Source organism: Triticum aestivum, chromosome 3D (genome assembly GCF_018294505.1).
Source record: "Triticum aestivum cultivar Chinese Spring chromosome 3D, IWGSC CS RefSeq v2.1, whole genome shotgun sequence".
Lineage (NCBI taxonomy): Eukaryota > Viridiplantae > Streptophyta > Magnoliopsida > Poales > Poaceae > Triticum > Triticum aestivum.
Genome location: NC_057802.1, coordinates 485689863 through 485715074, shown reverse-complemented (window position 1 = coordinate 485715074; position 25212 = coordinate 485689863).

Here is a 25212-nt window from a genome sequence, read left to right as displayed (position 1 = left end):
ATGGCTTGGAAGATCGTGAATGCCTCCCGCCCTAGAAGGGCGTGGTATCCGTTACTGAACGGGGCCACTTGGAATGTGATTTCTTCGGACCTATAATTCTCCAGTGTGACAAATACCACATCTAGTGTGATTTTCCTAGCGCATCATGCCTCCCGACTAGGGATGATTCCTCTGAAGGTCGTGCTGCTTTGCTCAATGCGGTTTCTGTGTATTTCCATTTTTTGAAGAGTCTCCTCATAAATGAGGTTTAATCCGCTGCCGCCGTCCATGAGCACTTTAGTAAGCCGAAAACCGTCCACAATTGGACTAAGGACCAAGGCGGCTGGTGCTCGGGCTGTTCGGAATTTAGGTTCGTCACTGGCATTGAAGGTGATAGCCGTGTCGCTCCATGGATTTATTGCTGCCACGTGGCAGACTTCGGCAAGGCTGCGGAGTGCTCGCTTACGCCTATTATTTGAGGCGAAGGTCTCGAAGACTGTCAATACTGTATTGTTGTTATCCACGGGATGGTGCTCTGCGGTATTTTTAATGAGGAGATCCTCACCGCTCTTGGCCACCTGCCGGAGTACCCAACATGCTCTAAGGCTGTGTGTTGGTATGGTATCCGCTGTACGGTGAATTTTGCATGGCCCATTAAGCCATCCCTCCAATACGGTTCCACGCCCTGTAGTGGGATTTTGCTTCTTTGTAATTGAGTCGGGCGACTTATGAGAGTGCACCCTTTTAGTTCGGACTGGGGGTTTTGTCAGAGCCAGATTATCCCAAAATTTTGTTTGGGTTTTCCAGGCGGTTTCCATCGCACAGTACTTCCGTGCTATGGCCGCCAAGTCAGCGAAGTGTGCTATGTCATGACGACTTATGGCGTTGAGGATTCCCTTGTCCGTGCAATTATTGCAAAATAATGAAATTGCGTCTTCCTCGTGACAATCCTTGACCTTGTTCATTACAAGGAGGAATCTGGCCCAATAGTGATGTACTGTCTCCTGGGGATCTTGTCTAATGTGGGAAAGATCGTTTATATCTGTGTGCGTGGGTGGATTTAAGTCCAGACCCTGACCCGATCTGAGACCCAGGGGCGGAGGAGTTTCCGATCTTGGAAGTTCAGGCTCTGGGATGTTGCCCAGTAGGTCTGGCCCGCTGCCTGATTCTAGGTTCAGGGTTTGGGCGATGTCCTCCCGTAGACGGGTATCCGGCTTAGAGAGCTCGGGAATCCGGACATAGTTTGTCCTCAAGATAGAGGAAGAATCGCCGCATTGCTCCTCCACCACCACTATCTGATGGGTGACCGGTGGGGAGTTAATCTCCCTTTGGTCGGGTTTAAGCCCGATCTGGTCATAGTCTGTAGCGACTCCCAAAGCGGCGATGCGATCCAAGAGCTCGTTCAAAGAAGAGAGCTCTATTTGGATCCAACTGCTCGGCGAGTCCCGAGCTGATGTGGAGGCTGTTTTCGATGACCCGAGAAGTCATCGTCGGCGCAGCGGCCGAACAGGCGGTCATGACGAAACCGCCTAGTCGGAGAGTTTGGCCTACAGCCAGGGCTCCCGTAGAGGTGATGTTGTCCTTGACAACAAGGCGAACCATCCAGCCTTATGATGACGGCATAGTGGAACTCTCAATGAGAGCACCAATGTCGGTGTCAAAACCGGCGGATCTCAGGTAGGGGGTCCCGAACTGTGCGTCTAAGGCAAATGGTAACAGGAGGCGGGGGAGACGATGTTTACCCAGGTTCGGGCCCTCTCGATGGAGGTAATACCCTACTTCCTGCTTGATTGATCTTGATGATATGAGTATTACAAGAGTTTATCTACCACGAGATCGTAGAGGCTAAAACCCTAGAAGCTAGCCTATGGTATGATTGTTGTTGTCCTACGGACTAAACCCTCCGGTTTATATAGACACCGGAGGGGGTTAGGGTTACACAGAGTCGGTTACAAGGGAGAGTCCCATCCGGACATGGGTCGAAGTCTTCAATCTTGTATCTTCATAGTCCAACAGTCCGGCCAAAGGATATAGTCCGGCTATCCGAGGACCCCCTAATCCAGGAGTCCCTCAATCTCTCCCACATGCGGACCCGCCCAGCTCCTCCATGTATACATATATGTCGTGACTCTTTCCATAGCTCCTTAATGTTTCATCGTTCTCGATCTCGCACATTTTTCTCTACGCCATCTATTCTAGATCTCTCATGAAGTCCCTATCACACACACGATGACTCGTTTCCCTTGCGTCTCCGTACATAGGCCAATTTCAAACAACATCAAAATTGTCTCCCTATCTATACGCCATTTATGGACACAAACGCCCCCTCTCTCGCCCCCTCCCTTCCTCTCTCTCTCCGTCGCTAGCTCTCTCTCTCTCTCTCTCTCTCGCTCTCACACCCCTCTCCCACACACACTCGATGTCTCTTCCAAATAGTCTGCTCCCCCCGCCCGCGCCCATGCTATCCCGCTACTACACATGTCACACCATTCCCCCTTCCCTTATACTAGGTTTACATCATTAGTGGTCTCTCTACTCCACATACACACACACCCTCTCACACACAAACGCGCGCACAAACACACACAGACACGCACAAACACCCATTAATCTGGATCCACATCTCTCCCCATGTCCGCATGTGTATCTCACAAACTCACTCTCTAATTATGTATATGTGTCTCCACGTTACACAACACAAAGCCCCATGTACACGTCTCTCTCTATCCTCCACACACATAGACACAAAGAATCTGTTATCATTGCCTCAGTCTCTAGACATATCACACACGCACACTGTCTCTCTCTCTCGTAAACACGCTCAACAAGGGTTTCCCCGTGAATAACTTATCGTCTATTCATCAACAGTCATGGCAGTACGGCGAACACGAGACGTGAAAAAGAATAAATCTACATGTGCTTAGACCACCTAGTATGACTACTAGGACTAGAGCAAGCCAAAAAGCGCGCCGCCGTCACCCCCTCCTTATCGGCAACGGGAAAACCTTTGTTTTACACATTCGAGAAGTCATTGTGCTAAGGCCTCACATGCTGAGGCATTGAATAGAATGTAGATGCTAGTTTACGGAAACAAGTATCGATAATACGTTTGTATCTCCATACTTATATTTCTTCTCTTATAAAAAACCGAGTTGGTGATAATGGTACGCGTGCCATATTGCAATATAGACCGTCCGATCTATATCTGACGGATGGAAATTAAACTAAAAGATACCCGCACCCCTCTCCACATTTGCAGAAAAGGCCTTTCCTCGTTCATCCTTATCTCCAACAACCTCATTGTTGAGCAATTAAGAAAGGAAGCCTCTGGAACAAACTGGCCTGGTGGCCGCTGCGAGCGTCGTCAATCCCCATGCTTCCGCCCAGTCCGACCACCAATCACCACCACGCCCCACTCCTCTTCACCTTATCTCCTATTTCTCGAGATATCATTAGTTTTTACACACGGGATCACTCCCGCATGGGTCAATCACAACAAGTGTTTTTACAAAAAATGCATCTTGATGTTCCGTGCAATGCATGGATCTTGCTAGTACTCCTACAGAAGACTAAGTTGGTGATGATGGTGTATCTGCCATCCATCGTTTGTGACCATTAGATCTACATCTAACGACTATGAGGTAAGTTGTTGCCTTTTCTCACCAACATCCCACTTGTCTACCAATTTGCAGAAAAACCCATAATTAGTATCTTAAAACCAACCACACCCCTCCCTGACCTGACCAGAACAGCCCAAGGAATATATTCTAATTGAAACATAATATATCTCTAGTGATATATGTATATCAAAATTAGAGTGTTTTGTATCAAGTTTGTGAATAAGTATTATTCTAATTATGATCCGTTGCAACGCACATGAACATTGCTAGTATTTCCAACCATGCAATTTTTTTCCTAGTACACTACAGGAAACAGCTATTTTGCCGTCTGCCACGGCGGACGGCAAAGGCTAGAACGGCGGACGGCAAAGGCCTTTGCCGTCAGCCGCGGACGGAAAAAGGCTCCGGCAAAGTAGGCTACGGTAAACAGGTCCTTTGCCGTCTGCTTTTTATGGCGGACGGCAAAGAGTCCTTTGCCTACAGCGGCGGACGGCAAAGTGGAGGGACGGCAAAAATACTGGACGTCCGCCAGCGTTAGTCCGTTAGGCGGCTAACGGCGGCCTTTGCCGTCCGCCAGCGGACGGCAAATTTGAGCACCTCTTTGACGTCAGCAATGCGTCAGCGCCCGCTGTTTTTTGCCGTCTGCCATGGCGGACGGCAAAGGCAAAGTCTTTGCCATCAGCTTAGCTTTGCCGTCCGCCACGGTAGGCAAATTTGCCAAATGGCCCATCTCTCAGGAAGCACAGGTGGGCACCACGTGCCCCCTTTGCCGTCTGCCACCGATGGCAAAGGTGTCTTTGCCGTCCGCGGCGGACGGCAAAGAGCCTGCACTGCCTCTTTTTATTCTGTTTTTCTTATATCCAACAATTATCACAGGAAATATATCACAGCAAATATATCACAGGAGCCAGCACATATATCCAACATAATAAATATCCAGCACATATATATCCATACATACATAGTAGGTTGCACATAGTTCCATCGATCCATACATATTACAATATGCAAAGTTTCGTCATAGCAATCTAGTTTCATCATAGCAAGCGAGCAGAATACAAGAAGTGCATCAAAGGAAAAAACAAGCAATCCATCATAGAAAGCTGGCTTCCGTGAAGTGAACGAAACCTGCAAAATGACAAATAAGAAAGTTAGAAAAAGAAGACTAGAAGAAGAATTAGACTAGAAGAAAAAGAATAGAAGAAGAAGAAGACTAGAAGAAGAAGTATATGCCATTTATTAGCTAACCTAGGTGAAATGGATCGTTTATGAGCTATCTTAGGTGAAATGGATCGTTTATGAGCTAAGTTAGGTGAAATGGACCGTTTATGAGCTAACCTAGGTGAAATGGATCGTTTATGAGCTAACCTAGGTGAAATGGGTCGTTTATGAGCTAACCTAGGAGGTTGAAACTAGGAGTCGTTTATGAGCTAACCTAGGTGAAATGGGTCGTTTATGAGCTAACCTAGGTGAAATGGATCGTTTATGAGCTAACCTAGGTGAAATGGGTCGTTTATGAGTTAACCTAGGTGAAATGGGTCGTTTATGAGCTAATTATGCAATTTTTGACATAAGTTAGCTAAGTACATATCGTTTTAGAGCTAACTTAGGTAAAATGGATGGTTTATGAGGCCAGTAAGCTTATTAAGTCATTTTGGAGGAAAAGAAGCTAACTCTAGGTCATTATGGTAAGCATATTGGAGGAAATAAAGCTAAGTCTAGGTCTTTATGCATTTGTTAAGCAAAACACTAGAGAAACTTACCGTGATCAGGGAGGTGTAGGAGCGGGGTGGCTAGTGCCGCTACCTGGAGAAGGATCGTGCGATGCGTTTCTGGAGTTAAGCTGCACCAAAGATCATTTCCAATGTCTCGTTACCATTATGACACTCAAATGTTAAGACTAGCAAGTAATGTCCATTCAAATTAAACTCACCGTGCTTCCAGGAGCAATCACTGGCATCGGCGGAGCGGGCTGACCGGACTTCTCGCACACAGACTGCACATTTGGTTTTCACAACAGAGTCATACTAGTTAGTAATGAGACTCAAATGTTAAGACTAGCAAGTAATCTGCAGAAGAAACTTACCACAAGGAGCTCGTACATGGCCCTTGCCTGCATGTCATTCCGTGCCGTCTCCTCCTCCATCATCTTTCTCGTCCTCTCCTCCATCTCCCGCTGCCTCTCCGCCGCCTCCGCCAGAAGTTTCTCCGTTCTATCTCTCTCAGTCTGTATAGCAGCCTGCAACACCACTCACATGACCATTTGTAATCATTGATGGAAGCGCACACAATGTAATGGAGAAAGATAACTGAGTACGTATCACTAACCTTGATGGCGAGTTGCACTGGCCGTTCACGAGGCCTTATCTCAGGAGCGGAGCTCGACTGGCGCGCCTTGATCTCCGGGAAAGTGCTAGGACAACGGATAAGTCCATCTCCAATGGCTATGGAGCCATGGGACCTCCCGCCACCAGATATCATCACCAGCTCTGGATCAATGCGACCCTGGCTCGGGTTAAAGTCCTCCCCTTTCCTCGCCTTCCCCTCATCTCTATATCTCACGAGCTTGTTGTGGGAGGAGATGTTGGTGAAGTTGTTTGCATCATCGAGGTCAGACTGAGAGAAAGCCTTGAATTTCTTGAAAGAGCCAGTGTGGGCCATGGCATACAGGTCGTACACCTCTGGCACCTTATCCGCCTTATTGTAGCGTGCCTGAAAGAGAGAAACAATGAAAATTAGTAATTAAAGGGCTCAAGCTAGCATGATGAATGAATTGCATGAATCATGAAGCAAACCACATACCCAGTTGCCCCGAACTGATATAAGTTGGAGCTGCCTTGATGGTGTGGCACACCTTCCATTTGGGCATGTTTGTCCTTGGCCTCGTTGTGGAGGGCTAGCCATTCTTTTGAGCACCACTCATCGACCAACACCTCCCAACAATCCATCCGATCCGCACACCATCTCGGAGGCGCCTAAGTTAGCAAATAGAAACTTGAGCGCTACGGCTAAGAATTACTAAATGAAGGAACTTAAGTAGAAGGCCTTAAGAATTACCTTCATGTACTGCTCCTTACTCAGGAACTTATCGCGGCACGCCGGCTTGGTCTTCTTGATACCATGCAAGGCGTAGTAGTCTCGAACAGCCTGCACCCGAGCCTCGTGCCATAAGTTCTGGAGTAGGCGCTTGCAGACGTTCTGGATAACATTTGCCGCGTCCTCCTCGTATCCCTCCTCACACCTGTAGAATGTCTGCAATCAAATGAGACAATATTGATTAGTACAATTAATAACTAGCTAGTTGAAGATTTTGAAATGTGTAAAGGAGAAATTACCCAGAACGTCCTGATCACCATGTCTGCCCTCGTGTCGCACACGACACCGTCGATAATGACATCCGGCGGGGCCGGGGCAGCCACGTAGTGCTCCCAGCTCAACCCAAGCTCTGGAAGCCGACCCTCACCAGGCAACGTGACAAACCCCGGGAAGTTTTGCCGGCAAAGAACTCCAAGCACGGAGTTGGGCCGGCGGACACTATGATGGTGGTCCCAACCCTTGCAGCATGACAAGGCCAACGCATTAGTTATTTGAAGAAACATGAATGCAGAAGGTACAAAAATATTAAATGCACGTACGTACCTCTCCACATCAGGGAAAATCAACCACCTCTGCTCGCGGGTCGCCGGCACGGACGGGAGCCGTGTAGCACCACGCTGGTAGACGGTGCCACCCTCCTCCTCAAGATCAGTCGGCTCCCCGCCATCATCAGCATGGCCACTCGGCTCCTCTGGCTGATCCGGCCAGGTACCCCATCCGGACGTGTGCTCCTCCAGGGTCTCGTGGGCCGAACTCTCGTGGGCCGAAGGCCAGTCGACCCGAGGCTCGTGGGCCCAAGACCCGTGGATCGGAGGCTCGTGGACCGGAGTCCGTGTAGCCTCCTCCTCGGACGAGTCCACCCTAGCAGTCACGTGCTCGGGTGAAACAGCTGGGGGTGGCGGCGAGGAAGGCGCCGTAGCAGTCACCCTACCTCCTCTCCCGCGACCACGTGCCCCACCTCCTCTCTTCCTACCTCGTCCCCTGCTGGGCACCGCGGTCGACGAAGAAGGGCCCGGCGGTGTGGACATACTGTCCAGCAACGCTCGGCGGAGAGGTACGTCTGGAATCGAAGACCTCAGACCACGCGCCAACGAAGAAGGGGCCTTGGCGCGCTCCCGACCAGCACCCACCATCTTTCAACACCTGCCATGACAAACAGTAAACGAAATTAGTACAACATAAAAAAAAGACCGACATGAATAATAATATGTGTATCACTTAAGTGTATCATCATCAAGTACAACATTAAAAAATTTAATACCTGACACTACTAATAATCTCGATCAGTATCATCAATAAATGCATAATCATCATCATCACTATAATCAATGACGGGCTCATAGGGTTCAGTGGCATCAACATGTGCAAGGCCACCTTGACGTAATCGGTCAAGCAATGACAGGTCATCCGCAGCAGTAACCTCTTCTTGTTCCGGCTCTTCTTGTTCCTCCTCTGGGGTGATGTCGGGTTCACTGTCGCTGTCTACTTCAATGTTTTGGGGTGAAGTATAGCGGTTCTTGAAACGCTTTTTGGAAAGACGTGTCTCTTGGAAGAATTCTCCTTCATATGTGTCTGGGTTAATGTGAGGTTCATAATCCTCTTCCTTTGGGGGAGATAGTCTAGCACGTGGCGGCACTTCATAAACGACATCCCAACCTTTCAGATTTGGATTAGTTTGGCAGGCCCACGGTAGATAGAATACTTGGGTCGCCTGTTGAGCCGTAATATAGACATCAGGAACATCTAAATGGGTGCTTTGGTTGATTTCAACTAGCCCTATATGTTCATGAGTCCTTCTAGTCTCCTTCGGCTGAAACCAATAACATTTGAAGACTACGACATTCGGTGGGTTTTCACCATAGAATAGAAGTTCATAAATTGCTTCAACTCTCCCATAATACTCGGTACCTCCTTCGCCGATAGCAGATACACAACAATTTGTAGACTTTCGGTCGGCCATAGATAGCTCTTTGCCATAGGTACGAAAGCGATACCCGTTGATGTCGTATTTGTCAAATGAACGGACCTTATAGTCAAAACCATTAGCGACTTGTCTCAATTCGGCGTCCATAGACTCTGAATTAGCCTACAAGTTTAATATGAAAGGATTGTTGCATTACGCACAAATTAGCGAATGAAACCGGGATAGCCGCCTACAAATTAGCCTACAAGTCTAATAGAAATTACCGTTTGTTTGAACCAAGAGATGAAACCGGGATAGCCGCCTCCTTGCTTTGCGAGAAGCTCATACTCTTCGACAGAATCCTTTTGGATCACCGCTCCATACGAGAATAAGGCGACGTATCGACTGTATGAAATATCCAGGAATAAGAGCAGTTCAAAGGAAATAGAAGTTGCGAAACTATGTACCGAGAACTTACTCGATGTACGGCCGCACTTCTATCAGGTTGTTGAAGATATACAACGAAATGGTCCGCCATTGTTCGTTATCCAAAGATACTGGATTTGAAACACTGGCTGGTGCGAGATTCCCTTTGAATAGGCTGAGGTTGGATCCACCCTTTTTAGGGTCGTCAGCATTGTACCGAGGCTTCGGATTATGCAAATGACGATTTTTGGCTTCGTAGTGTGCTGTCACGAAGTTTGCCGCCTCCTCAGTGATGAATGCCTCAGCCATCGATGCTTCAATTCTACGTTTATTTTTACATTTTTGTCGAAGCGTCTTCTGCATCCTCTCAGTTGGGTAGCACCAACGATTTTGCACGGGCCCCCCCAATCTTGCCTCGGTCGGGAGATGCAAAATCAAATGTTGCATTGGATTAAAGAAGCCCGGTGGAAAGATCTTCTCTAACTTGCAGATCAACTCCGGCGCCAACTCTTCCATTTCTTCTAGCACGCCAGGCGATAGTTCTTTCGCACAAAGAACACGGAAGAAATAGCTGAGTTCTGCCAGTACTAGCCATTCATCCTCAGGGATGAAGCCACGCAACATCACCGGCATTACCCGCTCAATCCATATGTGCCAATCATGACTCTTGAGACCAAATATCTTCAATTTATCAAGACTGGCTCCCCTCTGTAGATTCGCTGCATACCCATCGGGGAACATCAACTGCATTTTCACCCACAAGATAATTTCCCTCATAGCTGGCCTTCCAAGATTGAACCATGCCTTTGGCTTCGTCCAGTTCTGCTTTCCTTTCGGTTCTTTCATGTTTTGTAACGGCCTATCACATAGCGCCTCCAGATCGACTCTAGCCTTAGTATTATCCTTTGACTTCCCATCTATGCCGAACAATGTACCAAAAAGTGCCTCGGCGATATTCTTCTCAGTGTGCATCACGTCGATGTTGTGTGGGCAAAGGAGGTCTTTGAAGTAAGGCAGATCCCATAAGCATGTTTTGTGAGTCCAGGCGTGCTTAGAATTATACCCCTTGAAGTACCCTGGACGCTCTGGATCTGGCTCGAGAGCGTTTAACTGATCCAGGGTCTGTTGGCCTGTCAATGCAGGTGGTGCAGAGTTTTTGACAACTCTACCTCTGATGAAGTTCTTCTTGTCTTTCCTGAACTTATGGCGAGGATTCAGGAACTGTCTATGCATGTCGAAGCAAGAAAACTTGCGACCGGCCTGAAGCCAACGAAACTCAAGAGCTCCCTTGCATGTGGGGCACGGGAACCTTCCATGCACACACCAGCCAACGAATAGCGCATACGCCGGCAAGTCATGCGTCGAGTACATGTACCAGACACGCATTATGAAGTTCCGTTTGCTATAGGCATCGTATGTCTTGAACCCATTATCCCAGGCTTCTTGCAATTCGTCCTTAAGCGGTTGCATGTACACATTCATATTTTTCCCCGGATAGTTGGGCCCTGGAATTATCAACGTCAGGAAAATGTTCTTTCTTTGCATAATCTGTCCGGGGGGGAGATTGAGTGGAAAGACAAATACGGGCCAACAACTGTATTGGGCTGCCGTCATACCAAACACACTGAACCCATCCGTGCTGATGCCGACTCGAGGATGCCTCGGATCTGCCGCTTTGTCACCATGTAATTCATCAAACTTTTTCCACGCAACACCATCCGATGTGTGTACAATCATCAGATTCCCATCTGCATCTAGTTCGGTTCTTTTGCCCGTTTTGTGCCATGTCATCTGTCTGGCCGTCTCTTCGACCATGAAAAGACGTTGAAGTCTTGGTACGATTGGCATATACCGAAGAACACTAACGGGGATTTTGGTCTGTGTCTTCTCACCCATACCGTTGTCTACCACAACATACCTGGAAGACTTGCAAATGGGACAATAGTTCAAGTCCGCATAGTCAAGCCTAAACAAGACACATCCTTTCTCACAGGCATGTATCTTATCATAGGGCATCTTCAGTGCACGGAGGATTTTGTCCGACTGGTACAGGTTTGCAGGCATTACATGGCCTTTGGGTAGAAAGCGTCCAAATACTGTCATCATTGCATCGTAGCATTCTCTGCCCAAGTTGAACTGAGCCTTCAGAGCCATTACTTGTGAGATGGCATCCAACTGACAAAGCTCAGTGTGCTCATGGAGCGGACGTTTTGAAGACTCCAACATTTCATTGAAGGCCTTTGCAGATTCCTCCATCTCCTCGTCCGAATCCCGAGCATCATCAAAGTCTTGCACCATGTTTTCCATCCCGGTACCATGCTCGTCGGTGCGACGACGATCCACCTCAGCTCGGTCACGTTGGGCAGACTCACCATGAAATGTCCACACCGTATAATCGGGCGTAAAACCACTCTTCTACAGGTGTTTGCCCATTTCAGCCTCTGTCCTCTTTTCCCAATTGCCGCACCGTAAACAGGGGCACCAGGTTTTGCTCTGGCCATTTGCAAATGCGGCTCGCACAAACCCCTTGGTTTTTGTGAACCATTCAGTGCTCCATTTGTTCTGACCAGTGTGACCGGTGTACATCCATGCACGATCACTCATCTTGACTTTCAGAGCTACTAGACACACAACAAATATATATATATAATTCACCATGTATATATTCATCAGTTGATCTACTTTGTCAATTTTATTACGTCCATGAAACCTACACTCTAATAGGTAATGATAGGTCCTAATCCCACCCGAGTATGTTTAGATTGGGTTCATTTTCCCATGCTATGCTCCGGATCCTACGCAAAATTTCGGCAGCACCTCCCCGCTGTTCTCCTGATACACGTCTCTGCAATAAACAGAGAGGATGTGTACCCGGAGAACAACAGGGGAGGCAAAGCATATGGGAAAACGAACCCAATCTAAACATACTTGGGCTGTCCATGGATAGCGTTGGACAATTCGAAAGAATCAAGGTTACGCATACTGATGATTCAAGACACATATGTAGCTAGCTATCAAGTTTCATCGGAATAGATCAAATAATTAATGGGGGAGGAGGACATGTCATTTGTGCTCACCCACGAACGAAGGGGCAGAGCTCGTCAAACGCACGGCGAGGTCGTCGAACACCAAACCTCGCAGCGATGAAACAACTGCACATTTAAAACTACACGATCAACACAATTATATATGATGTTTTTCATAACAAAATCGAAAGATATATGACCTAACTAATAATTCACAAATATATGACCCCGTCGGCTTCTGGAAGGCCAAAGAACACCTTTTCGGGAGGTGTCGGGGGTCGGGGTGTCGTGTCGGTCTCGGGGTGCCGTGCGGGGTCGGGGTCGGGGTCTCGGGGTCGGGGTGTCGGGTCGGGGTCGGGGTGCCGGGTCGGTGTCGGGGTCGGGGTGTCGGGTCAGGCTCGGGGTCGGGGTGTCGGGGTCGGGGTGTCGGGGTCGGGGTCGGGGTCGGGGTCTCGGGGTCGGGGTGCCGTGTCGGGGTCGGGGTGCCGTGTCGGTGTCGGGGTCGGGGTGTCGGGTCAGGCTCGGGGTCGGGGTCTCGGGGTCGGGGTGTCGGGTCGGGGTGCCGGGTTGGGGTCGGGGTGCCGTGTCGGTGTCGGGGTCGGGGTGTCGGGTCAGGCTCGGGTCGGGGTCTCGGGGTCGGGGTGTCGAGTCGGGGTGCCGGGTCGGGGTGTCGGGGTCGGGGTTGGGGTCGGGGTGTCGGGGTCGGGGTCTAGGGGTCGGGGTATCGTGTCGGGGTGCCGGGTCGGGGTCGGGGTGCCGTGTCGGGTCGGGTTTTTTCCCCTCTTTTTTCCTTTTCTTCTTCTTCCTATTCTTCCTTTTCTTCCTCTTCTTCTTTTTTCTCCTCCTCCTCCTCTTCTTCTTCTTCCTTTCCTTTTTCCTCTTCTTCTTCTCCTCCTCTCCTCTTTTCTCTTCTTCTTCTTCTTCTTCCTCTTCTTCTTTTTTCTTCTCCTCCTCCTCTTCTTCTTCTTCCTTTCCTTTTCCCTCTTCTTCTTCTCCTCCTCTCCTCTTTTTTCTTCTTCTTCTTCTTCTTTCCTCAAACTAAACTAAACCTAAAACTAAAAATACAACTAAAACTAAATCTAAACTAAAACTAAAACTAAAAAGGAAAAAAACAGAAAAAAACAGAAAAAAGGAGGGCTCACCTGGGGGGTGGAGGAGGCCGGTGGAGCAGGGGGGCGGGGCGGTGGAGGAGGCGGCCTGGGGCGGCGGGGGGCCGGGCCCTGGCGGTGGGGGGCCGGGGCGGCGGGGGGCCGGGGCGGGTGGGGGGGCGACGGGGCGGTGGGGGCGACGGGGCCCCGGGGCGGCGGGGCGACGGGGCGACGGGGGGCCGGGCCCGGGCGGTGGGGCGCGGGGCGGCGGGGGCCGGGGCGGGGGGCGATGGGGCTGTGGGGGCGACGGGGCCCTGGGGCGGCGGCGAGCCGGGGCGGCGGGGGCGGCGAGGGCGACGGGGCGGCGGCGGCGGCGGCGGGGTGGGACGAGAGAAATGGCGAGGGAGAGAAGAAGTGAGTAACGGGCGGGGGGTACGGGCCGTTAGGTAGTGAGCTCTTTGCCGTCCGCCCCTCTTTGCCGTCCGCTTTTTTGCCTCTTTGCCGTCTGCTAGCGGACGGCAAAGAGGTGGCCCGTTAAGTTTTTCCCAAACGGGCGGGGGGTGGGGGCCACCTCACTCTTTGCCGTCCGCCAGCGGACGGCAAAGAGCTGGCAGATGGCAAAGAGCTTCTTTGCCGTCTGCCCTTTCTTTGCCGTCTGCTTTTGGGTAGCTGATGGCAAAGAGCTTCTTTGCCGTCAGCTAGCAGACGGCAAAGAGCTGGCAGATGGCAAATTAGCTGATTCCAGTAGTGGTATTCCATAGTTTCGAGTTTTCCATCGAGATATTAGTCACTCATGGTTGATATTTACTTTTAACCATGTACACATATGCACTATGTAACTAGCCTTGCTTATTGGGTTCCAAAGCTTAACTTTCACTCCTACTTACAATATGTAGAGTATTTAACAAAAAACTACCACTTTCAACCAGCCCTAGGAAGAATCTATTGTACAAAAAATAGCAAAAACATACCCAAAATTTCTTAATCCACGCCAAAAACTACTACCTAGTACCGATTAGGTTAGTTTAAACCCATTTATGACAGGGTTGGCCCACACGTCCGTGCTGACGAGGCAGCTTAAACCAACACATTTTGTTTGACAGTTGACACGAGGGACCCACATCTGACCTTCTATCCTGTTATTCCCCCTCAAATCATTATTTTTCCTGAACATTACTTCAAACAGTACTGATGCGTGTTTGTCGGTGGCGTCAGTGATGAGCGAGTTGACCGCCGCTCCGCCGGACGGGCCGGACGCCGCGCTGGCCTCCGCATGGGTTGGCAGGCTGGCCCGAGCGTGACTCACAAGCGAGCAATCCGCCGCACTGGCCTTCGCTCGAGCCAGATGGCTGGCCTTAGCGCGGCACGCGCGAGCAACCCGCCATGCCGCCGTGCCAATCTAGCTAGCAAACCTCTCAGACAAGCAGATGGACGAAGCTATCTTGGCTAGCTAGTGGCCTCGAGCGCCGGACGAGCTGGCATCCGGGCTGCCGCAAGATGGGCTCTGCACCGCCGGCGGTTTTGACCTCGCCTTCTGCCGGCGGCGGTAGCTGCGTCCCATGGCCGAGGATGACTACATGGATGGGCCGGAGGTAGGAGGTCACTCGGAGATTTTTGTGCAAACTGACATGTAGGTCCCACAAGTCATAACGCCCGGTCGAATAGAAGGCGTTGACTTAATGGGCGACATGGGCCCTGTTTGGATACTCTAAGTCAGAGGTTAGAGTTAGATTCTAACCCTGAACTAACTCTAACCAAAGTGGTGTTTGGATGGCAGGGTTAGATTGACAACAAATGTATCCAAACAGGGCCATGGGTTGAAACGTGCCTATAACGGCACTTTGTAGAGTAGTCGTTTCTTGGTAGGGTTGGTTGGTAAAAGCATGTACAATGGTTGATAAGGTAGTCTTATCCTAAGTCTGCCATGTATGCAAGTGGTAGTAGTTTCTTAGCATTATTAGTGGTTTCTTGGATTATTAGGGGTTTCTTGTAAGGAACAATGTACTACTAGTGACAAAAGGCGATTCTAGGTTGCGTTGTACTCCAACGAGTACTACTAGTGGTCGCGGGAGTGTATACCTCGTTTTGTGGGTTCGATCCCGGCCGAACGCACGGCGGCCTTTCTTTAAATAGTAACTTCATTGCGAGCCAATATTTTACACGGGTAGTTTGAGTTTTGAAGTCAAACGGACGTGCGGCACCACAATCTGGGTGCACTGGATAGCCTAGCCACGTGAACGGGTTTTCCTTCCCAGCATCTCGTGGCTCGCGTGCTCTCCCTAGCCGCACTTCGCTTGCAGCTTCCTCATCAGCTAGTAGCATATTTAAACTAGCGCGTCCCAATTAAGCCCGAGAGCTGGAAAAGCCTGGCGGGGCATTGGGAATTGTGCAATATGGCTCTATACAAATGGAAGCGAAAGTTCGACGAGATCCATTACACCTCCACAAATGGAAGCGAAAGCCTAGTCTCGCTGTATCAAATAACTCAAATATTCTGCCCCCGCAGTAACCGTCACTGATAAACAGGCTGCTAGTGTGTGCGTGAGAGGAGCGGCTGAATAGAGCACTGGGAGTACCCACTAGGCCACTACGTAGGTGTACTTTCCCTGCATTGATAGTACAGCGATGGTTCTAGAGAACAGTAGTACCCTCCACTTCCAACTGTAGCTCCTTGGCCCTGAGATTCAAGAGTTCAAAACTGGTGCACTATACTAGAAGTACAGTACATCACACTACTAGTTGAGAAAGTAGTACTAGTACTGCTACAGTACGAGTACGTACTCCTCTGTAACATAATGTGAGACGTTTTTTGACACTAGTTGGTGTGTACAAAGAATAGCAAAAACATACCCAAAATTTCTTAATCCACGCCAAAAACTACTAGCTAGTGCCAAAAATTTCTTACTCGTGCTATTATTTATAGTATAATGCAATCCCATAACGTCCCATAATGCTAGTACTAGTAGTAAATAATAGCCTCACCCCTTCGCTAAGGAACGATCTACAGTTGGAAGGGACGAGGCCCTGCGGTTACTACGCTCTTATCTCCTCCTCGCCAGTTCCCCTCCGCCCGAAGAGAAGGCAGTTCGTCGATGCTCCCATGGATTCGCCAGGCGGCTCTCCTCCTCGTCGGGGCTGGGAGACCTTGGACGACGATCCTCTGGGAGAAATCGCACGCCGCTCCGACGTCCTCACCGCTGCAAGACTCAGTGCTTCCTGCACCAACTTTTTCAAGACGGTGCTTAAAAAGGCTTGGGAAAAGGCCATGCTTGTTGGTCTTCCATGCGTCCTCAAGGAGAAGGTTCTTCTATGGGACAATCCTTCGAATAGTCCACCGCTTCCTGGCCATGGTTGCACGTTGACTCCGCTAGAGTTGCCGACGTTGAGAGGTAGTCGGATTTTGTCCGATGAGCAGGTCAGTAATGGAGTTTGATCATGTAGTACTTAGTTATTCCATTTCCATCCCGTAATTTCTCCATTGCCCACCGTCTTATATATAGGTCTGGGTCAGTGCCAACAAAGATTGGCTTGCATACCTCCGGCCGGATACCACCATCATTTTGCACAACATCCACAGCAGTGCGGCCGTTCCGGTAGACCCCTTCTCCACCATTGGGATCGGCCTTCCAGACTGGCTGGGCTTGAATACGTATGATGATGCCTACATGAGATTGAAGAAGATAGCAATTACGGGCCCGCCGACAAAGCGACGCGGCTACGACGGTTACTATCTCATCACGGTGTTCGACATAAGGATTGCCATCAATGCAAGAGACAGTAACGGCAGAGGCTAGCGCATGTTGGCGGCGGCAGATTTGTACCCCTACACGTTCGAAGATGCCGTGCGCCATCTAGGCCGCATCTTTGTGGTGACAAGCCAGGAGACTTGTTTCATCTGGTTGCCATCCTACGGTACGGGATATTACAAATGGAATGCACAAACCATCATTTGCATCCCTAACGGTACTCCATTATTTTGCAGGGACCAGTCATCCCGCGATCAAAATAAGATCGCCGATCCTGGATGTGCATTTGCATCCGCGATTCGGTCTAACCTGGAACCTTGTACCTGACTTTGGCATATTGGGATCAACTATCTTAGCAGTCGTTACCCATGGTACCACTGATGTGCAACATGGTCACACAATCTACCACGATCGGACCGTCACCATCTACCCAGGTATTCCATTTTTTAACCCTCTCGCCTTCTCTTTCATTGTTGTACTAGTGCTCTACTTAAGCACTAGTAGGAGTACTTTTTACCTTGGAGGACGCGTATAGCTAGCTAGGCCCTTGAAGACTTGAACCCACTAGCTGCCACCATTTTTGTTTTTCCATGTCTTACTATCTCATCCATGTAGCCAAGAGTGGCTATATATAATAAGCCGGTTATTTTACTTCCTCTATACCGGAGTAGTACTATTTGTTGCACAGTATTACTGACCACCATATTTGAGCACAACATTATTATGCATGGACCTTGACTATGTATGTCACCATGTGTCCAGATTTGAGATGTCGCGTGCACTAGATGAATGGCGCCGAGTTCGACCCCCGTGATGCTACGTGGGTGCCGAGGAACACTCATGGAGAGTACTCACTTTTCATTGGGGACAGCTACCCCATTGTGAAGCGGATGCCACCTTCCGTGCACGACACGGAAGGCCTGCCGTTCATGAAGCATGGTTGTGTCTTCCGTGCATACCGCCGGAAGAACGACATGCTGGGACACGCTATCCCTGATTTATGCCGCTTCAGCTTGGATGAGTCTCCATCGTGTGGAACCGGACTAGAAAGTTGCGACAATGATTCCCGTTGCCCACCGCTATGGATCGTGCCATCCATGAAGTACACCTGGGACTGGAACCTGGAGGAGGACATGTAGCCCATCTATAACGTGTAAGTGGAGTACGGTAAATTGTGAACGGTAGCGCTATGAATATATGTAGACTAGTCGTGCACAAATTTATCAGATGAATTGGAGATGAACTTGTGTGGCATACTGGCATTTGTCCTTTAGAATTTATTACTAGTAAATGTGTTATGTGTACGTGCAACTTGTGTGGTTGTTGCACGGGCTCCAACACGCTCTTTGAGAAAAAAAGGTGGCACAACTTTGGATATACGTGACGTGGCGGCATCATACAATAGCATCGTTCGCTATAGTTGCAGTACGCTCCGACTAGGACGACAACTCCTATAAAACCTTGCGCTTGGCTCTTCGCCTCTTCGGGAGGTTCAACAGTTCGTACTCGTGTGAACCTTGCACTTGGCTCTTCGCCTCTTCGGAAGGTCCAACAATGCTGATACTACAGTACACATTATGCTTCTGGCAATCTGACACCGATTGAACTGCTGCATGTCCATCGCGAGGGCGAGGGAGAGGGAGAGGGAGAGGGCGCGCTGTAGTCAAAACCCTCTCCTCGTCCTACGAACCACCGCGCGCGTGGGCGAGGGAGAGGCATAGTAAGCAAGCTTCTCCTCGTTCGGCGAGTTGACGGGACACATCAAGGCAGTACTAGTACTAGTCCATACTGCGTACTTTCCGGTTAATATGGCTTAATTTGAAACGAGAAAAATACACTAGCGGTCAACGTATGTAACAATACGCTCTTTACAGTCACTATATATAGTTTTGCGGTGATTATACGATCACTAGCTCATCGTAGAGCACCGTATTGCACCCTACCGACCGGCCACATAGTCGACGTGGCACTTTGTTGACTGGTTAAATTGTCACCTGGTTTTCGGGTCCCACCTGTCAATTGGCAGAGCAAAGAAATTAGTTAAACAAAACTTTACGCAGGCGCGACAGGAGTCCAACCCTTGCGCGCGAACCACCCTGGCTGTGTATGTGAGTGCATGCACGTGTACTCCCTCGGTCTTCCAACAAAGAGTGTACATCGGCTAAAAAACGAAGAGTATAGTACATCTACACTTCCAATGCATTTAGCCTTTAATTAAATGTCTATCCTTAATTACAGCATGCAACGACCTTCATTTAATCTTCTTCTCTCAATGGTCGCATGCACACATAAGTCTGCTACTTTTGGGCGTTAATTATGCCCTGGTCCATGTGTAAATCTCTAAATGTATAGTCTTTCACGGACGTAGGGAGTAGGTTGAGCACTTGAGCGTGAGCGTGTGTGTTGCGTCGTGTGCTGTGTGCCGCATGGGTGTGTGAGTGTTGCGTGCGTCCATGTGTACGTGTGAGTGTTGCATGTTGCATGCATGCATGCATGGATGGGGCTTACTCCCTCCCATTGACATGTTCATATTTCAAGCCTCCTCTGTTCCCTCCATATGGTGATACTCCCTCTGTTCCCAAATACGGAGTAAAATCCTCCCTCTGTTCCCAAATACGGAGTAAAATCCTCCCTCTGTTCCCAAATACGGATTATTTGTCTTTCTAGAGATTTCAACAAGTGACTACATATGGAGCAAAATGAGTGAAGTGAGCGTAGAGGCATAGGGATAATGTAGAAAGGAAGTCTTCGCGATCCATTATTCCCCATCTAGGTCAGAGAGAACTATTCAACTAGTCTTCGTAGTGAAGTGACAATACACGCTGCAGCAGATGGGACACTTAATGAATATGTTGAACCAGCGTGTTGGTGTTACTAAATCAGCCTTACCTAGTACTACCATCATGTTTGCCAGTAGAGCACGCTTCTGTCCTCCATTAACTGACATATGGGCCCTCTTGTGGTAGACCCACATGTCATCGGTGTAACTATTTACACTCTGAAGGACGGTATACCCTGGTAGTAGTAGTACAATTGAGATTTAATGCACTTTCTTCCCCGTCTTCCACTGTTCTTCCTCCTCTCTTCTTCTTCCTCCTCTCTTCCCCATCGTCGGCCACACACCATTTCCCCCCGCTCACTGCTCGCCCGCCTGCACTATCTTCCTTGGTAGCTCGCGCGTACCATATCCCCCCGCTCACTGCTCGGCCACACGAGGAGAAGCTTCTTCGCTCGCCCGCCCGAATCCACTTCCCCGCTGGCTCACAGGCACCGAAAACCCCAATGGCAGAACCGACTAACACGCAGAGCCGCGATTGGAATTCCCTCCCCGATGTTCTCTTGGAGAAGATCTGTAATCGTATGGACCTACTCAGCACCGTCCATCTGGCCGCATGCTTGGTGTCTTTGTACCGTCTACTCGTCTGCAATCGGCCGGCTCTTTTCAAGACACCCTGCTTGCTGATGCCCGATCCTCGCAGGTGGCCCAGACATTGACTTGACAATCCTACGGAGGTTGCCGTGGTGCCCCTCGACATGCTACCACTACCCGTCCACCTGTCCTTCATGCGCGGCCACTACTGGGCGGGCAGGAAGGCCAACTGGATCGTCCTCATCCGCCAATCCGGTAGTCCGTGGCGTCTCGTGGATATCTACACCCAGCGAGAGATCACCCTTCCATCATTGGATACTGCCGCCATCGAGCCTCGCGGCCTGCCGGACACTCATGCCTACTACGCACGAGACACGTCAAGCTTTTGGCTCGACCTCTATTTGCTGAAAGTTGTAATCTGCGAAGTGCCGACACCATCAGAAGACTACATGGATTACAAGCTCATTGCCTTGTTCAACATGGTATTAGTCTATCTGGAATCCGGTCGCCATACATGGTTATGGCTCATCGTTAATCCTGTTGAGACAACATTTCTGTCTGATGCTATAGTGCATGATGGCATCATTTACGCGGTCGACGCACAGATTGGCTGCCTATACTGGTGGAATCTGTCGTCATGTAATTGTTCTATCTCATATCATCTTTACCTTATGAATATGACTGTCTGTTCATTGTTACAAATTTAGAATAGATAGTATGTCTATAACCACATCATTGCTATATGTTCCTCTCATTTCCTAGATTTTTATGATCACACATGTTATTGTTAGAGTTGATATGAGAACAATTGGCATCTAATGATTGTTAGAATAGATATTATGAGCATAACATCATGATTGCTATATGCTACTCTCATTTCCAAGATTTTTATAACAACGCATGTTATTGCTTAGAGTTGATATGAGAACAGTAGTAGTAAGTGCTATGGTAGAATATGAGTAGGCTCTGGCATAGCTGTTTTCCTCTCATTGTTACATGTTGTTTGAACCATGACATATTGCTAGAATATGAAAGGCATTGGCTTATTTTTTAACTTGGGGTATGATTATGACCACGGCATTGCAATTCTCTGTCTATGATATGTCTCACTGTTATAATAATCTTAATTCCACACACACTCTGAACATGGTTGTTTATTTTTGTCCTTTTGGCCTCCAATTTGAATTGTTGCAACAGACGCAAATGTGTTGGCCTTCATGATTCTAGGACCTGGAATCATACCAGCCGATGGGTGGTGGTTTATCGCTCGTTCAGCTGACGGCGGTCATTTGATGCTCATTCGCACGTACCAAATTGACCAAACCATTACATCAAACCACATGCAGTACAATGCCTAGGGCGTTCGTGACATTGATGGCTATGGTTGCTTCGTGTTCGAGAAAGATCCCAGCTCCGTTGGGCCAGGCGTATTCAACTGGAGGCGGGTTTACAGCCTCGGCAACCACTCCATGTTCCTCGGGATCAATTATCCGATCATCCAACCAATCATCGATCATATCACCGGTGATGATTACCGTGCTATGCAACTTGCATTCGTCAGGGGGGACTGTGTTTACACATCATACCATGGGTTTCAGGAATCACCATATCCAGAGATTCGTCGACACAGCTTGTTGCCAGATAATCTTCAGTGTGTGAAAGGCATCAAGCTTCCATGCGATGGATGGCTTTTGCAAACCCGACATGCGGCGATGTGGTTCATGCCAACAACAAATATGCACAACTTGATTCGTGTTGATATGTAGACTGAGCCATGTATTCTCCTGCTGTAGCACAACCCTCTTTTGTTGGATATTATGTACTGTTGTTAGTTTGAAGCACTCCTCTGGTTTGAAGGATAGATACCTTTCTGGGATCAAGTGCATCCTAACTCACCTGCACAGGATGTACTGATAATGATGATGGAGATGCTGTGCAGTATATATATATCAATTAGGCTTCAAGTGCGTACTTGTTAGTTAAACCTATGGTTAAAATGTGACACTAAATACGACTAGTCAGTACTACAGTAACAGTACTAGTATACATCAGTCAAATTATTCATCATGTCCACACATTGAATTGACGTGACAACACGCTGCGCGTGAGGTGACACAAGAATCCCGGCGGCGTGTTTGGGTATTCTGGACTTCAGATTTGGAGTACCACTTATCTGTCGAAATCTTTCATCATTCACTTAAAACAGTTGATTGATCATACATTGAGTACCATATAACTGGAATTAACCAATGCAAGTCGAAGAAGGATTGGCCGGTGCTACCGGCTGGTGTCAAGTTCGATCCCACGGATCAGGAGCTGATCGAGCACCTTGAGGCCAAAGTGAGTGCTAACAGCGTGAGATCTCACCCTCTCATCGATTTGTTCATACCAACCATCGACAGCGAGCACGGCATATGCTACACCCATCATAAGAAACTTCCAGGTAAGACACCGATCGGCCGTCTACTTGCACAAACATATTCCTTTGTTTATAGCTCTATTTTTCTTTTTAGATGCAGGCCTGGTGAAGCAATTACAATTTGACAGTTAATAAAAAGTGAAACAAGTGACCGCAACATGCCAAAGATGTTATGAAAATGCCAACTACGTACACTAAAACCTGTATTCGACAATACTGCAGGTATCACACTGGGTGGCCTAAGCAAGCATTTCTTCCAGCACAATTCCAGGGCATTCAAAAGGGGCACGTGGACGCCTCGCAAGATACAGTCGGAGTGCGGCATGCACGCGATGTGGCACAACACTGGCAATACCTTGCCGGTGATGGTCAACGGCCGGCAGACGGGCAGCAAAAAGGTTCTGGTGCTGCACACCAACAAGAACTTCGACCAGCAGAGGACCAGCTGGGTGATGCACCAGTACCACCTCGGGGACCTGGAGCAAGAGAAGGAGCGGGAGCTGGTCCTCTGCAAGATTTTCTACCAGACGAACACTAGGGCCAGGAGTAAAAAGATTATAAGTTAGTTTGGTATTGGTACTTGTACTACCTTGTCGTCCGCAAGTTGGTATTGTTGTTAACGATCTTTTGGTATGAACTTGGCATTTGCTTCCAACCATCATGCCAAGGGTCGACGTGGATATAAAGCTGAATCATTTGTTTCGAAACGAATTTTCAGGCAGCTGATTTTTATTTGATGGGTAGCATAAGCACCTGCCGTTCGAATTCCCAGTTCTCCAAATTTTGCGAAACAAGTGCATGCACTTATTATCACGATGAAAAAACAATATCCCTGCTGCATCCCAGTTATCAGTGTGTACTTGCAGAATTCTCTCGTTTATTGAGCACGTATATGGTTTTTTCAGGTCGAGTAAGTTTCAACTGGGTTGTAGACTGCCCAGGCTTGGTTTTGTTTTTAACAGGCCCAGCCCATGACGACAACGGGGCACAAAGATCTAGCAGGTATCTACTGGCCTCTGGCCCGCCAGCGTTAGTTATATTTTGTCTTACAACATCCGCAGGCAGTTCTTTTACTGAATCAAACACACAGCCCAGTTCTATTTTCCTCTTGAAACGCATGTCCCACATCCGTTTTCTAATCTGTACCTATAGTTTTACTAGTTCATATACACATATCATTATATTGAAAATACATAAAATTCCCTTTTCATATTTACATCCTTATTTTTGTTGTTGTTTTCCCTCCCAGCGCTGATTTTTTTACCACTAGTTTTCCCTTAAACCAACTCAATTGTCCTACGTCTTATTTGCTTACAAAAACAAAACAATTTTTTTGGCAAATCAATAAGTTCTTAAAAATTATTATTTTGGGATTACAAAAGTTCGGACTTTACCGAAGTATGCAAAATAAGGTTGAACTTTTTGACCGTGGTCCTGGGCAGAAAATGGGCTGTAATAAATTACTTAAGAATTAGCAAATCGGCTGCAAATTATTAAAAAAATAGCAAATGGGCTCTATGTTGTCTGCCATAGATTTGGAGGCTGACTTGTGGGCCTACTAAGTTCACGCGTACACAAGGTTACTCAAAAAAGAAACTTAGTCAACAATCGACTCTACCAGCGTCAGACCGTTAGATGTCAATCTAACGACAATCGTGCTTCTTCAGTCTATGATCTTCCTGCCCCAGCCGCCCAAACCAGCACCGTCGGAACCGCTTGCTCCCGCCTCCCGTGGCCGGCTGTGCTGCCGGGCAGGCCTCACAGCCCCATCATATACTCGCATCCTTGGCCTGTCTATCCCCCTACTCACCCACACCTCCTGTTATTTTCCGGCGACGGCAGCCGAACCAGTCAACCCTCGTACTGTCCACCGCGTGGGCAACCACTGCCGTGTCTTCCCCGGCTCCGTATCGTTCCCTTTGTAGGCCTCACCGTCGTCCACCGCCCTGGTGCTCTCGGCGCGGCGTGGTCAACATGGTCAACGAACGACATCCATCGGAAGTGGACTGTACGTGGAGAGGCTAACAGCTGGGTCCACGGCCGCACACAAGGAAATGCCTCCTTATTACGCGCAAAATAATGATTCCTCCACTTGACATCTGGGTCCCACCGGAAGGGCCTCTGTATTTCATGAAAAAAGTGCCCCCCGCTGACAGGTCGGACCCACCAGCTATCTTCGCACGCAAGGAAGTGCGTCCTTATTATGCATAAAAAAATGAATACTCCCCCTGCCAGCTGGAACCCAGCATAGTGGGAGACTGACTTGTGGGCCTACCAAGTTGACGGGGATGGAGGGCTTTGTCAACTTAGTCAATATGAATGATTCTAGCTCCAGTTACCGTACGATGTTCATCCAACGGCCGTAGTGCTTCTTCAACCTCTGGTCTTCTTGCTCCAGCCGCCCAAACCAGCGCCGGTCGTGCCGCATGCTCCTGCCTCCCGTGGCTGGCTGTGATGCCGCGGAGGCCTCACCGCCCCCTACTACTCCCACCGCTGGCCAGGGCATCCCTCTACTCACCCACACCCCCTATTATTCTGC